General features: G+C 44.3%; 1 protein-coding gene across 4 annotated transcripts in view; it reads right to left on the bottom strand.

Annotated features, from left to right (window-relative positions):
* znf516 (zinc finger protein 516) overlaps positions 1-16,207 on the bottom strand; it is a 77,092-nt gene that overhangs the window by 45,683 nt on the left and 15,202 nt on the right. For 2 of the 4 annotated variants that reach the window (XM_037073475.1, XM_037073478.1), the window contains exon 1: positions 7,331-10,289. The exons of 1 other annotated variant lie outside the window; for it this stretch is intronic. The gene's annotated coding sequence lies outside the window, so the exon portion shown is untranslated. Of the gene's footprint in view, positions 1-4,342; positions 4,965-7,330; positions 10,290-16,207 lie in introns of those variants that run through there. One more of the 4 variants, XM_037073477.1, reaches the window with a different exon arrangement.

Below are 16,207 nucleotides of genomic sequence, written 5' to 3'. Positions count from 1 at the left end.
CAGACACTAGACCTTATATTAAAAAGATGCAAGCGTCCAGACCACCAGCAAAGAGAGCAGCACCTTCTTTTTTTCATTTTCTGTTTCATACCCAACCTAAAAAGGAACAGCTGCTGAAATAGGTTTTTGCACTTGTTTGCTTTCTGTAAGCCAGCCTCAATATGCCACGGAGAGTTATCCAAGCCGGCGCGGGGCAGATACATCTTCACTTTCATGCAGACAGGATTGATACAATCTAAAGCATAACAAGGGAGGACTTGAGAGAAAGAACAGGACGCTCAGGACCTCAGAATAACTGGCTCGGTACAGGGAAGCATGCTGTCTTGTGACTTGATGTCTTCACTGTTTTTTTCTTCTTCACATTAATTCTAGTTCAAAGCCAACATCAGCACGAGCTGTGGAGTGGAGTCAAAGCAGGGGAGCGCGCACACTCTACGGAGCAGGTGCACGTGTCACAGAACGGATTCGATCCCTGACATATTTACGCACATGTGCGACCCCAGAAGTGAATACCACAAAGGTGCTGGTAACCACCCACAGAGCCCTCAGCCCATGCTAACACTTGTCAGTGCTCCAGTCCAGATGTAGGCTGCTGGCAGCACCTGATAACAAGAGTAAAAATGGTTGTAAAAATGTTATCATCACCTTTTGAGTCGATACGACAGACACGCTGGCAGACAGAGGCTCATTTACACATCCAGCAGTTACGGAGCAACGTAGGCATTCATTTGGGGTCGAGCTTCCAGCCACCTAACGAATGTCAGTCCAGTATTTGCTCTCTTTTAGCTCTGGTGAGGTCCACAAAAACACCTGATGGAAATATCTGCCGCTAAATGCTCCAGCTTAATCAGTCGCTATCTTTGTCTTTAGCTAGTTGCTCAATTGATAGCCAATTGCTCAATACAAAGTGAGCTAGTTGCCAACTTTAGTTATAGGGTTTAGGCAATCCCTGAGCAGGGAGCAGCATTGGATTTCTTGAGCATTTTACGAGAGTATTGACAGTTAGCGTGTGGGCCAGAAAACCAAAACAATTAGCTTAAATTGCTTTAAATCTCTGCTAAATGCTCCAATTTGTTAGTTGGTGATTTTATTTTGAGCTAGGCCTATATGTTTAAGACAAATCCATTACTCCAGACAAAGTCAGCTAATTACTAATTTTAGCCTCAGAGTTTAGGCGAGTTCTGAGCAGGAAGTATGGATTTTTAGAGCGTTTTTGCAGGTAAATAACACAATAAGAGTATTCAGAGTGAATCAAAACACTAAAGCTCTGGGCCAGAAAACAAAACAATTAGCTTAAAACGCTTTAAAGCTCTGCTAAATGCTCCAGGCAGTTAGCGTAGCATTTCAAAAGGATCTGTTAAATTCTCAAAGATGTTAACCGCTTATTTATACTGCTAACTTCAATATGAGAGTTTAGGCTAATTATGAGCGGGATTTTTAGAGTTTTTTTGTCGGACCACAATGGTATGAGAGCACTGAGAGTGAATCAAAACAGAAAAGTTGCAGAAAACAAAGACAATTAGCTAAAAATGTCTAGAAATCTCTGCACAGCTAAGGGGAAGGGCAAAGTGGGATGACAATTCACTGTGGGTTCGCCTCTTTAAGCAACCCTTTTGTCATTGAACATAGTCATTTGACACACTGATAATAATTATGTTTTGATTATAATCCTTTCAGTATTAACCACTGAGTAGGACAGCTTAATCAAATTCAATCAGCAGAAAACAGTAAAACACAAAGGTCTGCCCTTTAAACAAACATTGATATTTCTAAGCAAAACTCTTATGACAGAGTCTCTATAGTATCAAACCCCCCACTCAGTTGGTGAAGGTAAATGACTATGTCCGTGGTGAAAAGGCACAAGGCAGTAATGAGTAATGAAAACAGCCGAGTTAGTGCTGCCATTCAGTAAAGGGCCTGCTGCTGTGGAATGTGAGGCACCATTCATTCACATGGGTTAAAAATGCATTTCTGCCACCACAAAGCCCTGCCTTGTCCTCATTGTTTTTCACCACGCCAATAAAACACTTCCACATTCTGGAGGGGACAGGACAAAAAAAATGAAATTGCTAATTTTACTCCCACAAATACAGGGACAGGAGTGGGATGGTGGTTTGGGGATTTGGGGTGGGGTGGGGTGGCGTGGGGAGAGGGGAGGTGAGGGGGGGTGAACTTTTTTTTTTTTTTTTTTTTCAAAACAGTCGAGTCTTTGGGACGAGATAAAGAGTCGTGGTGGAGTTGAAAGTTTGATCGTGATAAGCACGGGGACGGAAAAGTAAGCACACAAGGCGGCTTACAGCAGACAAACAGCCCTATTGACAAAAGCCCGATGTATGCAGCATTTATTCAGCGTATGAAAAGAGGCACAATGGTGGAAGGCAGTCGGATACCAAAAAAAAAAAAAAAAAGCTTCACTCGAGTCATGTGTGAGCTCTCAAGGGATCAGTTTGTGAATATGAGGCATCTGCGACAGGCTCTCCCCAGAAAAAAAAAAATCCCATTCTCCTCCGCAGACTGTCATACTTCAGCCACGCTGGCTCGATTCAGCATGAATCACATCTGTAACAGTCCGCTGATAGCCACAGTGTGTCTCATTTTAAAAACGCAGCTCATGTTCCCCTTTTGACAGCGCTCAACAAGTGATCTCAGACGTGACAGTGTTCAGACGCTGACATGACATAAGTGGCTATAAAAAACACTCCCACACTGAAATCTTCAGGTTTGCGGCTTTCCCTCCAACACACACGTGAACAAACAGGCATGACATGAAGTCTGCCGTCACTGTCATTACACGGAGGACAATTTAAGTGCTCAGGGAAAAGCAGTTCTTTACATTTGTCCCCCGCAGCTCCGCTGACTAAATGTGTTTACCTGGAAGAAACAACAAATCTGTTCCCGGGTTGGAGAACAGGTGGCGCTCTTAAGGACTATCCCTTATCTAACTAGTCGATTTAGGGGAAGTCAGATCATTTATCGTTGCTGCGCCCGCGGTGCCGGGGCATCGTATCCAGTGGTGCAACCGCACAGCACGAGCTGCAGGCTGTGGAAGAAATGTTTAACATAATGTCTGAAATCTGACATGGAGGGGGAGACAATGTAATCGTGTCTGCAAAACAACACTGTGCGTCTCCTCCTCCCTCCCTCACCCCTCCCTCTCTTTCTGTTTGTGTGTGTGTGTGTGTGTGTGCGACCTGACACGGGGGGGAATATCTTTAAACAACTAGGGAGAAAAAGCAGTACACCGCAGAAAGTCGATATCACAGGAGGGGAGGGTGTGTGGGGGGGGTTTGTCAGGAGGAGAGGACTCACAGCTGATGATGCCATGCATGTGAGGGAAAACAATAATAAAACACAAAGCGCGCGTCAACAAACACACTAACGCACCACACGAGAGACAACAGGGATATTATAGCATGTGTACGTGTGCTTGTGTGTGTGTGTGTGTGTGTGCAGGTGACTATGCAAAGTCAAAATTACACCAGATGAGACAACACCTAGGTTTTTTTTCCTTTTTTTCCCTTCATCATTTGTATTCCCAATACTATAAACATGGAAATGAGGCAGTCTCTCTCTCTGTGTGTGTGTGTGTGTCTCTCTCTCTCTCTCTCTCTCTGTGTGTGTGTGTGTCTCTCTCTCTCTCTCTCTCTCTCTCTGTGTGTGTGTGTCTCTCTCTCTCTCTGTCTCTCTCTCTCTCTGTGTGTCTCTCTCTCTCTCCACTGCAAACTATGTGCATTTTACATAACTATCTCCTCTGATAACTACTCCAGCCTGCCTGCCCCTGAGGGAGAATGCCTATGACAATCCAATTATCCTCCCATAAAAGGTAACTTGAATGTTTAATAGCAGCCATTGTTTACCTTTATGGCTTTTTTTCCTCCTTTCTTCCTCTCCTTCCTATTATCACCTGTGTCTCTGCTTATAATTCTCGCACGGAGGCTGCTGATAACTTCCCAGCTCTCTTACGCAACTTGTCACATCACTACAGATTACGATTCGAGAACTTATTTCGCCTGTTGGTCGCACAGCAGCAGCCTCCCCTAAACGCACCATGGGATCACGGTGGCTCTCTCTCTCGCTTATCAGCCAGGCATTCCTCAAAATGACCCCCCCCCCCCCCCCCCCCAAGTCTCCGCTGTGGCACATGTACTACTTCTGCTGCCCGTTTTTCTTTTTCCTTTAATCGGTCCTCTCTTCACTCTTAAAGAAAAACGAGGGGGGGGGGGGGTCTGTAATAGCCAAAGATTTCACCACTCGCAGCAGCAGCAGCAGCAGCATGCAGTCGGACGAACGCACCCTCAACGCAACACAACAAACAACAGTGATATTCAGCTCACTTCCTTACCAGTTGAAACACCGAGGAAGAAGAGGAGAAGAAGAACAAGACCGGTGCAGCTCTCTCCCTCTCCCCCCCCTCCCAAAAAAATAACAGAACAAAAAACAAAACAAATGTGAAGAGTCCTGGTCCAGCAGCAGAGATGAGAGGAGGACGCGCTCTGTGGCGATATCTTCCAGCGCGGCGGCTGACAATCGCGACCCGAGCCTCACCTCTGCACACTTATTATTATCTCTGGCGAATATTTCTCTCTCCTTGTGTTGTGGAGCAGAGTACAGGTTCCTCTCTCTCTCTCCCTCTCTCTCTCTCTCTCTCTCTCTCTCTCTCTCTCTCCTCGTCTCTTGTCATTTCACTGGTGCTGCCTTCAGGTGGTGTCGGAAATGCCGCGACTCAAGAGGTAAAGTTGGGCAAACGTGGGAATTCCACAGTGAATTTGAAGCGGTAAATACCAGCAGGTAGCTCGCTGATGCAGTTACCATATATATCTGTGTGTGTTCATTTATCAGGGGTCCAGGTTGTGGGGCATTGACTTGTGGGATACACCAATTAGTTGTGTTGATGTTTGGCTCATTCAAGGAACTGGTACCTCATGTTGATTACTCAGTTGGTTGATAAGTTGATTAAAATAAAACGGATCAGCAATATGTTTATGATGACTGATTCATTTGGTTTTTAACATGTGTTGATTTCAGTTTCTCTATGAGCTGTCATACATGGTACAACAATTGGTGTTGGACTGCTCATTTGGACAGGACGAGAAACTCATTTTTAACTCCAGCTAAAGTGAATTTGTAACTTGAATAGCCCTGGACTAATACACTATATACAATACAAAATAACTTTAAGTAACAGCCCTAGTTGTTAGCCTCCAGCATTGCTCATGTCACTAATAGCCTGCCGTTAACAAGCAACACATGATCCTATGTCCTACTTGCATGACATGATTTGTTGGTGAAGTCAGATCAACTTCCACTGCAGTTTCCCGTAACTCACTTATCTATAAGGATGTTCACTGGGACCAGAAAACAACCAAAACTCATAGACGGTCTTGTGATGAAACACATGACATCATCTGACATCCCCCCAGAGTTCCAGCTGTGTCTCCACCGTCCAAAATAATAAGGGATTTTTTTTATCACAATCACGGAAATGACGGAAACTATGGGAGCGCTTGAACGCACCGTGAATGGAAAAAAAAACCGTGTGTGTGTGTGTGTGTGTGCACGAAACACCGAGGACAAGATCGAGGGCGAAAAAAAAAAAAAAAAAAAAAAGGACAAGCAGAAAAGTTTGTCCTCGCGGTGTTGTCCCTGTCACTGAAAGTCCGCACACGCATGCGCACACACACATGTCACCGTGTCTTTTGTCTCATTTATGTCTCCATCGCTTCCTATTAGCGGGATCAGCTAGTGTGTTCGTGTGTGTGTGTGTGTGTTTGGTCTAAAGTGTCCAGACAAGAGAAGAGGCGGCAGTGAACGGTTGTCCCCGGCGCCACATACATGCGCAATCGGCTACGTGCGTAGGAAAAAAAAAAAAAAAAAAGAAAGGCACGTTGGTCTCCAGCGTTATCTGTGACCGGGGCTGCGTGCTTTACTGCTACCCACATGTGCCCGCATCCAGGGGGCACGTTCACCTGTGTGTGTGTGTGTGTGTGTGTGTGTGTGTGTGTGTGTGTGTGTACACGTCAGGAGTAACCAGGAGAGCACGTAATTAATTCGTACTCTCTGAGCCCCCCCACCAGCACCAGCACCACCACCCCCGCAGCTTTTTAGTGCCATTGTGTCCCTTTACCATAACAGCGAGCTCACATCCTGTAGGTGCATCGTTATTTGAGAGGGGGGGGTTAATATGCCCCCCCTCAACACACACACACACACATACACACACACACACCCGGAACACGCCCCCCCTCCTCCCTCGCAACAGGTCCCCCCCCCCAAACACACACACACACACACACACACACACACACACACACACACACAGATGAGTTGTGAGTGGAGCTCTGAACTGGCGCAGAGATTGAAAGCAGAAGAAAAACGCGACGCAGCAGAGGTGCTCCAGCGGTTTCACATCCTCATATCGCTGACAAGAAAAGAGCTGCGGCTGGCCGGCACCTGTGCCTTGCTCAGTGGCAGTTGTGCCCGTGACTATTATGTAGGACACGACTTCCTAATATGGATACCCCCCCAACACACACACACACACACACACACACTCTCCTCCCTAAAGTCCACCTCCACCCCTGTGTGCTGTGTGTGTCTGTCCTCCGTGTGAATAAAACTATCTTTCAGACAAAAACAAGAAAATAAAGAGGAGAAAGTGTTCCACCATCATTCAAACGCTTCCTGCTCTGAGCTGTATTTTTAAAAAAGAAAGAAAAACAAACATTTTTAAATCAAAATTATCCAAGAGCTTTTATTGTTGCTGCAAAATCTGTGTGTTGGATGCTGCTGTGATTCAAGTGTGTTAAAAAAAAAAAAAAATGACTCAAGGAAGCGATGAGTGTGTACGGTGGACTGGTGGAAAGTTCGCTTTACCTCAGGGATGTAGTGGGAGGACATGACTCTGGTGATTCTCAGCATATTCCTACATTTCTGAATCTGAATAACCGACTTTTTGGGCCGCTTTATTTATTTATCTATTTTTTAAATTTATTTATTATTTTTATTTTTTTTTTTTAAACCTGACATTACCCATGATGACTCGCAAGTATCACACAACTGCTGCAAGTTGTCACCGTCTGTGAAAAGTGGACATTTCTACATTCTCCCTCACACGCTTTCGGGCTCTGGTTCCTCTGCGGCGATCACCGACAGCATCTGTATATATCATCAATTTAAAATCAACCACTACACCCTCGCCTATAACCTATTTATAAAAATCAAGATCAAGACAATCGCCTTCCACCTACAGCCTCCCGGTCAGAGCACATGGGCTGCCCCGGGACGCTCCACATGCAGAGGAAAAGAGAGGAAAAATGAGAGATCTGCGTACCTGCGTGATCCAAAAGAGTAATCCAGGGTGACTTCAAGAAGCGCAGACAATCCTAAAGGTGAAAGCATGCTCTTTGCAGTGTATGCTGAAGTGCATGATTGAGTAGGGCGAGTCCATTCCGTCCCGCGGGGGTGCGCAGGGAGTCCTCTCCGGGAATCTTTGCGTGTCCTCGATCGGTTTGGGTTTTGTTTTTCAATCAGACACATACAGCCAGGTGTCGGACTGTGAACGCGGCGACCGCCACCATTAAAATGTCGCCCTGACGGCTAGGTGTGTGTTGTGGTAGTTTCCAGACACCCCTCCCAAGCGGGCGAATGGCCCCTCCCGCATTAAATGGAACTATCTGCTATTGTCTCATCAGCGAAAAGTTGTTGATACTGCTAAGGACTCACAAAAGAAAAGTGCCCGGAGAGTGTGAGAATGTCAGTGCTGCCCTGTAATTCGGACCAGTGTGGAGATTTAAAGTGTCGTCAGGGTGAAGCACAGGGACACACTGATAGATGTGATGGCAGTTAACTCGTTGCCAGCGGACTGTCATTGTGTTAGATGGCCAGAGAGTCATCCTGCTCGATCCACCCCGCTGCAACACCCAAACAGCTGTTCGTGAAGACACAAATTATGATGTGGGAATGAAGTAAAAGCTTATCTCACTGTAATAAAGAGAAGTCTGCGGAAGTTTATGATAAAAAAGAGGAAACATGCAACTTTACAGTCATCCGTTAAGTCATAACCTGAATGGTTTATTGTTCTAAACAGGATGTTTTCACACTATGAAAAGATATTTTCACTTTTTCACAAAATACAAACGTATCATATTGTAAGAATAAACATTTGTTTCTGTAACTATATACTATTTATCTAGTTACAGTGTGATATGTGATTGTTTTAAACTTGTTCCTTGATTTTAGGTTGCCAACTTTACACCTGGCCAGGTACTACAGATGAAAAAGAACTAGCTTATTGGCTAAATCCAGCATGTTTACACTAAATTTGATTAGAATGTACTGACTGGGAAATTAACTGGATACATATTTTAACAAAAGGCAAAAGACGATGTTATGACGTAATACGTTTCATGTTTTATCAATGAGTTGTCACATTATAACATGAAGCCTTGTAAATTATATAATAAATAGATAAAATATAATATATATATATAGATAATATAAAAAAACAAGACATTTTTGTGAATGTTTAATACTGTGACAATATCTGTAATCATGTAAAACATCTCCTAAGAATTATCTCTACACGTCATAGGATCTTAGGATCTCCATTTTTCTTTTTCTGGTGTGGCAGCATTAGGTTACCGTAGAACTCAAAGAAAATCATGACAGAATGAAACTCTGAATAACTTGATTCCCTGGTTAAGGCATGTGCCAACCCAAGTTTTTGTGAGTCATGTGGAAAAATTCAAGAAAGAAATGAAACTGCAAGCAAATCTACACATTCGGCCGACGTTCACTGGCAGAGATTCCCCTGTTTTGTTATTGTTTTGTGTCAATAAGATTTAAAATAACGCTGAATAAGATATTTCATGTTCAGTCTTTCTTCATCTTCATTATTACTATTGTTTTCTCGTCATATGGAGGCTGTTTCAACATGTGACTGTGGTCTAATTACTTTGTTTTCAGTCAAGCAGGTTCTAAATCCTGTTCCGAACGCACTTCACAATGACAAACAAAATAACACAGCAACGGTCTAAGGTCAAGCTATGCTCAAAAATCCAATGACAAATGGCTTCAAAGCAGTTACAGCAACACACGTCTTGCTGCCAGCTGTGGCTCTAATCTTACATCACTTGCACCAGAAATACGGAAATCAGTGGATTAACTGGACTGTTTCACACGAGCCAAGTAAAAACCAGACAAGAGGTTTACAATTAACTTCCTCGCAGAACTGGAAAATCTAGAAGAGCATAAATGTGAAATGGTGTAGAAAATGTCAGGACAATAGTGTTATTCAGTCCCAATCAGTCAATGTGTTTGGCGATATCACTCCCAAACTTTGTGCATCTGTCCAAGGCCATGCAAACTGCTGTTTGAATGTACTCCAGATCATCGCTCGCTGGAGTCATGTGTAATAACTGTCACTTCACCCTGTAGTTGTGGGTGTTGTGCAGAGGTCAGGCTTGTTTGCTCAGCATGAGTGCAGTGAGAGGGAGCCATGTTGCTGACTGCTGATGTACCAGCGAGTTAAGACGCACAGACATCTTATCAGCCACGAGCCCTCGAATTGTAACGGCAGGCACAGTGCAGCTCCGCGGGGGCTCGCTGAGCATGCGCACGCACGCACACACGCACACACACGCATTGGCAGATGTGTAGCGTAAGACGTGTCGCTAAATACATGCACACACAGATGAACATATAAGGGGCTGTTAAGTAAGACATCGTGTCCCTGATGAAATATGATCAGATGAAGCACACACATTAAAGGACACTGATAGCCCCCTCTACACACACACACACACACACACACACACCTACTAAAATGCAGTGATGCATTCTTGAAATGTGAGATACTGGCGTACAAAAAGACACACACACACCCCCCCACACCCATGCATGTGGACTTCCTTACACACATACACAAACACACACACATACACACACACACTAACATATATGCAACATGGCACCCCGAACACATAAAGGGTTAGTTAAAAATGCGAAAAATTTGATACTCCCAAAAGGTGTGCACATATTGTCACTGCTGACGCTCGTTATTACATGCTCAGGAAAAAAAAAATCTCCTCACACCCATGAATGTAATGAGGAGCACACATGCACATCAGTGATACATGGTTATAACACAATGGACAAAGCCTCCCTGCTCTCTCTCTCTCTCTCTCTCTCTCCCCCTGTAGTGTGTGAGTCACTGTTCAGATACTTCCTGTTATAAGAGAGCAGTCTTTAAAACAGCCTCCTCTCTCTCCATTCCTGCTTTCCAAGTCAGAGGGAATGTCAGGCCAAACACACACCAAGGTGTCCCCCACCACCACCACCACCACCAGCACCACCCCTCCCTTCACTCTCCCTCTCCCTTCTCCTCTCTCTGAACCAGAGAAGCTTCCCTGTCGAACGCCCTTCAGTGTGCGGTGCAGGTCACCCTCTCAGCATTTTAAAATATACCCCGGTGAACCCTCACCTTTAAAAAAACAAAGGGGTTTTGAAAATCTTCCCACCATACCCGGCGGTACGCACGGACAACAATGCAAGCTTGCATTTGCACACCCATGGCACGCACAGCTGCTCGTGCATGCAAGGCAGACACAAACGCACACCTCGGGGCGGCTCTTATAATAGCTGCCCGTGATATCCGACATAACAATGTGCGCCGTTCGAGGCACCATCGATTTACATTACTGTCTGTGCGTGTTCTGGTGACCTGACTACAGGTTAAACCACACTTAACAAATTAGGAAAATTAGCTGATATGGAGATGTTGTTTTCTTTTGCAGTGGAGATAAATAAATAAAAAAAATGCCATATCAAACATAATTAAAAATCGATGAATACAAGGTGTTCTTGCTTGTAATCAGGACAAAAAGCCAACGGAACAAGTGAAAATTGTCGACAAACAACTGGCATTTATCTGACAGAAATGGCACTGTGTAGGTAACATGTCTTCTTTTATGTCTAATGAGATATTTGTTTCTAGAAATTAGGCAGATGCACTTGTACAACTTTTAGTTTTTGCACTGTGCAGGGCTCTAGACTTAATTTTAACACTGGTGCCCCTAGGCTTTTAATTTAGGGGCACCGACACATCATTTCTATGCACCCAAAAATAGCTTAAGTCCTAAAACAATTTCTTGTAAGCAGGAGGAAAGGTGCAGACGCATGTTTTTCTTCAGTGAAATCGCAGTAAACAATAACCTCAATTTTAGAAAAAAGGTACAACGTGCCTGACAAACTCAAATAAACAAATCACTCGAAAAGTTTCAACTCACTGTCAGTGTTATAATATTTTCCTGTGTCTGACTTGGATACTGGCTATAACTTGTGGGAGTATTTGTGGATTTGCCTTTTTTCTGCTGACCTGCTAAATATTAGGCAAATTACTTCATTAGCCACCCAATGAAAATGTGACCAAAACAGCTGCACCTTGGAGCCCTGTTGTGAGCACACCAACATATCCATAAAGTAGCCCATATTAACATTTGAGTGATATTTCTTTTTTACGCTGACTTCACCTTTGCTCATGCTCATGTGACCCACTCGTCTCAACTGGCTGAATAAACTCCCCCCGCTCTTAAAATGGTACTACGGCGTTTCGCTACTTGGATACGCGGCTGCACACAAGCCTTCTCCAGTGACTGACACCTTCAGCCCCCCTGTGCGCAATTAGCTTGTAGTGCATTAGCGACCGCATGCTAATTGTCAGCTGGCAAAGGAGTGCAAGGAGAACCCTCAAGGAGATACCTGGGGGAGGGCTGTGGGGTTGGAGGGAGGGTGTGTGTGTGTGTGTGTGTGTGTGTGTGCGTGCATTTGTTTGCCTTACAAGCCCATGAGCAAATACAGTATCTGGGAGCAGCAGGAGGAAGCCCACATCTTGCTGTACGATGTGAAATATTCATGGGATATCGCGTTACCTCTTTTGAATTAGGCAAATAAGGGCCTTTTTTGGAGTCTGGTGCCACACCTCTCTGAGAATTCAAGCTCAAGTCGAACGTGCTTTCGAAATCTTCCCCTGGTGTTAGCTTTTGTGCACATGTTGTGTGAAATGTCTCTTTCTGTCTCTCCAGGTGACGTTTCAATAGGTACAAATGTTTCCAGAATGACTGTGTATGCTTAGTGTTAAGAGGTACTGGTTTTCTTTTACAGGAAGAACTGCTGCTCCCTCACTCTCACTCTCACTCTCTCTCTCGCTTGCTCGCTGTCTTCTCTCTATCTTGTTGACTCAATCTGAAACAGCTTTTGGATCACATCTATTTCCTGGTTACACACTCCTCCCTCTTTAAAAAATTTCACATCTCTCTCTCTTGCGCGCGCGGTCTCTCTATTCCTCCTCTCCTCTTTTGACCACCTTTTCCTTTTCCATCTTATCAAATTCCATAGGGTGGGGAGGGGGGAAGTGAGGGCGGATCCACCCACATGAGTAATCGTTCATGCTATTTTAGCGGCGTTGCTCTCAGCTGGGCTGCAAAACATCCACCTGCGAAAAAGAAGAAGAAGAAGAAAAAAATAGAGCTCCCAAACACAACACAAATCTTGTTGCGTCACCGGATCAACATAAAGTCAGAGAGACACTAAAAATGGCAGTACATCACGGCACAAACATCGTTAAATCATGCTTATAATAGCTAATTCGCCAGCAGCAGGGAGGATAAAGATTAAGGTAAATGGCTGACTCCTGCTGTTGTTAGTTCTGGGTGGGTGTGTACCTTGTGTGTGTGTGTGTGTGTGTGCGAGGCGGGGAGGGGCTGTTGAAAAGTCCTCTCAGTACAAAGGGAAGGTGACTGATTGAGAAGTCCCAGGTTGTGTTCTGTTGCTAATATAGTTATGTGGTGTAATCGTGCAGTAATAACATCATAATCCCATCTGGAATGAGAAACTGTGGCCTGTGTGCTACAGTGATTGAGGCCATTTCCTGTGCGTGTGTGTGTGAGAGAGAGAGTGAGGGAGAGTCAGAGTGTGTGTGTTTGTGCATGTGTGTGTGTGTGTCTGTGGCAGTGCATTTTAAGCAGCGGTGACTGCAGGAGGCAGCCTGATGGATACAGGATCATACTGCAGCGCTTACATTGTCTTCGGTCCTCCTCCTCCTCCTCCTCCTCCTCCTTCACCCTCCCCTACTGTCTAGCTGCCTCTCAGCAGAATTATCACTCTAAAAACACACACACACACACCGGCCCTGAACACACACAGATGCCGAAGCAAGTGCAGCCACATGCAAGCATATGCACATTCTCTGCATGAAAAACATGACTTGCGCCAAAAAAAAAAAAAAAAAAGTGCAGCGTGTGACTGCTCCAGAACTAATGTCCCAAGAGTGCGCACAGGCAAACACACACTCAAAAGGTAGCTACATATTCCCTTCAGCAAAACTACTGTCCTCTCCCACCCTCCTTTTGCTCGCATACAGTACAAGCACACACACACACACACACACACACACACACACACACACACACACTCCCCACCTCATTCAAAGGCAGCCATGCGTGTTCTGAGACAAGGTGCTGTGGGAGCAGGCAATAAGACAAAAACAGCCACCGGGGACACGCCGAGAATATCACAGCATGGGATTTCATCATTTAATCTTGTGTCACTCTGCGAGTGTGTTGCAGTGCTCTAACAAGGATCCCATGTCTCACTTTTACACAAGGCAAACAGGAAGTCGGGCAGGGAGCCTGTTGTCGTACCTCGCCACACGCGCACGCATGGTTTGTTTTACCGGTGACAGCGTCCCTGCTTTACGCAGAGGGAGAGGAAGTACCTGCTCCTGTTGTAGCCCCTTTAATTCAAACACACACCACCTCTGTCTGTCCTCAGGTTCGGGGGGGGGGGGGGGTTGGCCATACGTGTGAGTATGTGTGTGTGTGTGTGTGTTTGTGTGTGTGTGTGTGTGTGGTGGGGGGGTGGGCAGGAAAAGGTGCTTACAGCTTGTGCATGTTGCATAATTGCTGGCCTGCTTGTATATCAGCCTCGTTCTATACGTTGGCACATACTGCAATTTGAAGCCACCCGCCATTGTGCTCTACATTGTGTCAGCCTTTGGCTTTGTAACCAACACTGCCTTGCACTCATGCATATGTGGTGTCCAATGCTGCTATCTAAAAAAAAACAACAACAAAAAAAAAAAAACGTTTTACTGCCTTCTCACTGTCTCACTTCCACTTTTTGTAACAGGTAAAACGAGCCTGCCAGCATTTCTTTATGCTTACACAGGATGCATGTGCAATTACTTTCCTTTTGTTTATTTTCTATATATACTGTAGTGTGTGTTGGGATTTAGAAATGTTAGAATTACAAGTGAGGTTAATAAATGCTCTTTATTCCTTAATCTGATGTTTTTTGTATGGAGGTATAAAAGGTGCACTCTGTAGTTTTGGGGAAGAAAGAACCAGAGGCGAGAAAAAAAAAACAACTAAAACTGAGTTATTTCTCATGCATAAACAAACTAAATGAACAAACTGTCAAACTGACCTTTAAGAACAACACAATTTCACGCATTGACTTATATTTGCCACCATTCTAGTGTCCTTGAGATCTTATTTTCCTCTGAGTGTTCATTTTTCAAAAAGAAGCAATATTTCTGAGGTTTGTATCGTCACCTTGCTAATGTTGTGAATATTTAAATTCTGAGATTGAATCCCTTCTCGAAAACTACGCAGTGCCCCTTTAAACTGCAGCTGAGTAGTTATGCCGTCTCCTCTTTGTTAATCGAGCCAAGTTGCAAGAAACACCCCCCCCAATGATACCTGGCGTTGAAAGCTGCTATATCACCGCCGTGTTTGCCTGCATGATGATGTTGTAATTAACACGCTGCCCCGGACGTGTTGCCTGTTTGACATTGTGTCTGACATTGAATCTGGCGGTAGACAACCGCTCAGAGGCATGTGATGAGTATGCCGGCTGGAGAGGCTGGTCTAGACTCCAGGCGACACACCATATGATATTGATTATCTTTTGTTTGGCTATCTCTGCAGCTCCTTGCCCTGAAGGACTTAACTAACATTATTGTCTGGCATGAGGCTCTATTATGCCAATTTAGCGAGCTCTCCGAGCGCCGCTGCCGAATGCGCTGCTGTTGAAATATGTCGAGGTGAGATCCCATAACGAGGTGGCGGAGCGCTTCACTCTGTTCACTCGCGGGTTTCAGCTACAAGAACTTTTTAGGAGAAATAATCCAAATTGATTGAGTTAAATGTCAAGTGTGCCTTCTTAGTATCATGAAAACAAAACAGTATTTGAACAGGAGATTTACGGTCAGTAATATGAATATAGAAGATCTTTTAAGATTATAAAGATACAATTAATGACTTCTTCTTAAAGTTAACCATGCATTGATAATCTCTGTAGGTCAGCTGGTTAGGCAGATAACTAATAAGCAGACTAGGTACTTTTACTGTACTTTTATCACTTCTCCTCCAGCAGTATTGTTCAGTAGTCAGTATTTAGATAAGTCTTTCGGTTATGCACTGTTTTATTTGGGCAACCTCTACAAAGTGCAACACTTGATAGTGATAAAAATAAGCACATTTTTGTTAAGTGCACATAAAAGCCATCTCTGTGTCTGCATGTAGCTGCCTTGCTTTATATTCTTTCACTTCCTGGCCTCATCATCTCAGAATACAGTGCAAAAGTTCAACCTGGCCCATGTGCAAATCTGTTGAACACAGCAAAGAAGGAAGTGTTACTGAGACCAGTTATTTTTTTTGTTTTTTCTTTAGGTGACCCATTTTGAATGCAAATCTCCATATTGGCATTAAAAAAAAATACTATATATACTTTCTTGTGCATGTAAAAAGCAAGTTAAAAAGCTCAAAGTCCCCACCAATTGAACCTCCTCTCTCCCACAGAAAACACTGCTCCAGAAACGCCTCGTCAGTGGCCCCGCCTTTGATTCCGTGACTTTGTGACATCACACTACATCCGTGTCAGTCATTTGCACAATTTGATTCTAGTTTGTCACATAAGAATTAAATTAGAGCAGATGCTTTGTTGTTGTTAGCTGTGTTGGCTCAGGCATTTGAGAGCTAACTAGTCACAGCGGACTAGGTATTCAGAAGGGCTGGTCTTAAAGAGACAGGAACTAGAACCGACAGGCAGAGGGGGATACAGTGCTGCACCACTGGACAGTATGAGAAAACTGATGTGTTATTTTAAGCATTAGAGGATGTAAAACTATTGCAGTGGTAACCCATTATAA

The sequence above is a fragment of the Acanthopagrus latus genome, chromosome 17, assembly GCF_904848185.1.
Source record: "Acanthopagrus latus isolate v.2019 chromosome 17, fAcaLat1.1, whole genome shotgun sequence".
Lineage (NCBI taxonomy): Eukaryota > Metazoa > Chordata > Actinopteri > Spariformes > Sparidae > Acanthopagrus > Acanthopagrus latus.
This window is presented reverse-complemented; position numbering and strand designations above follow the sequence as displayed.